Source organism: Nematolebias whitei, chromosome 10 (genome assembly GCF_014905685.2).
Source record: "Nematolebias whitei isolate Nwh7 chromosome 10, NemWhi1, whole genome shotgun sequence".
Lineage (NCBI taxonomy): Eukaryota > Metazoa > Chordata > Actinopteri > Cyprinodontiformes > Rivulidae > Nematolebias > Nematolebias whitei.
In genome coordinates, this window is record NC_056507.1 from 10,599,007 (window position 1) to 10,600,865 (window position 1,859).

Genomic DNA, 1,859 nt, shown 5'->3' on the forward strand with positions numbered 1-1,859 from the left:
CTCCTAATTTATATAAAACAGTCCCGTCCGGCAGCAGCTCGGTTCTGTTGGACCGGGTTTGGTTCGGGTTTTCGCTCGGTGGTCCAGCCTTCAAACCGAAACCAAAACGATGCCCTTCTTCTCTGCCTGGTTTCGCTTTCTAATAAAACAGCCCGTGTCTGCGGTGAAGGGCGCTCTGCGACCAGCACCAAAGGTAGGTCCGTTTATTGAGGATTTCTGTGACCGAACAGAAGCTGCAGCCGGAGGTCCGGTTCGGATCAGCTGAGCAGAATGATGCAGGAGTTACTTCAGACTGAGACCAGGACTCAGACTGAGACCAGGACTCACGAACTGAAGGCTGTTCAGGTCTGCAGGGTTCAGATTAGCGTGACGGGATTTGGGGATTCAAAATGTTCACAGCCACATCAACACCAAAACACTTTATGAAGCATTTTATGAAGCATCAGTTTAGACCAGGGGTCTGCAACATGTGGCTCTGGGGCAAAATGTGGCTCGTTTTTTGGGGCCCTCTGCAGTGGCTCTTTCAAGCTTTGACCAAAAACTAACATAAAACTAAATTTTATTGGTTGTTTATAAAACCAATTAAGAAAAGTATTAGTTTTAGCTGTTTTCATGTCATTTCTTTTTCAAATATTCTAACATTTTGCTTTATTTCTATACTTTAATTATTTTCCCACAATTAAAAGAAGTCACATGTTTGCACAGTTTAGTTTTTTATTTATAAAACAACCACCTCCCCCATTTACAAGAATCTGGTCTTTTCATTTGTCTTTATTAAAATATCAATAAATGTTATAAAAAAATGATTAGATATTTTTAGCTTTATAACGTCACCACTACTACTGGCTTCTCTCCTCCAACATAAAGCGGCCCATGGGCCACCAGTTGATAACCACAGTTGTAGCAGGTTGTTGTGGCGCTGGACACGTTTCATTTAGTGAATGAATGTGTAAAAATGACTCTTTTGATCATAAAAGTTGCAGACCCCTGGCTTAGACTTACGTTGCAAATTATTTTTGTTGTTAATAAGTAAAGAAAATGTCAAAATAAGAGCTCACAGAATGATTTATGGATGAGATCGAGTGAAAATGAGACACGTGCAGGTTTATGTCGGGTTAATGAAGAGGAGCGCGTGCGTGGTTGGACTCCTGGATTGAAGGACGTGAAAGTATTCACCCCTTTAGATTTTGTTGCCAAACAGCAGGAATTTAAATGTTTGGTTATAATTAATGAGCTAAATAATCCAGATTAATCAAGTTAAATGGAAACAAAACACATTTTTAATAATTCTATAAAAAATGTTAAAATAGAAAAGTGCCACAAAATTCACCCCCTTTACTGGATTAATGAAATAAGGTGGAAGAAGGTTCTGTGTTCGGATGAGACCAAACATTCAGGACAGCACTGAGGCCAGTCTAGCACCAGTTGTCATGCTGTCCCTGCAGTGAAGCACGGTGGTGGCAGCATTATGCTGTGGGACTGTGAAACTTGTCAGAGTTGAAGGAAAGATGGAGCAAAATACAGAGACGCTCTTCCAGCAGGACAATGAGTCTGAACACAGCTGAAGAACACTCCTCTGGTTCCAGGAGAACCACGTAAAGGTTCTGGTCTGGACCAGTCGAAGCCCAGACTTCAGCCCACCGGAGAGTCTCTGTGGACAGAAAACTTATTGTCAGGTTTTCTGTTTGTTTTTTCAAAATAAAAGAAATGTTTAATTTCCAAAGGTTTAGTTACTGTACGTGTAAAATTAAAGATAAAGACGCATAATATTCCACTTAAATTTCAGATCGTAAAAACCAGTAGTTCTCCAACTGGGGTACCTGGACCCCCGGGGGTCTGCGAACCGGTGCTTGGGGGTG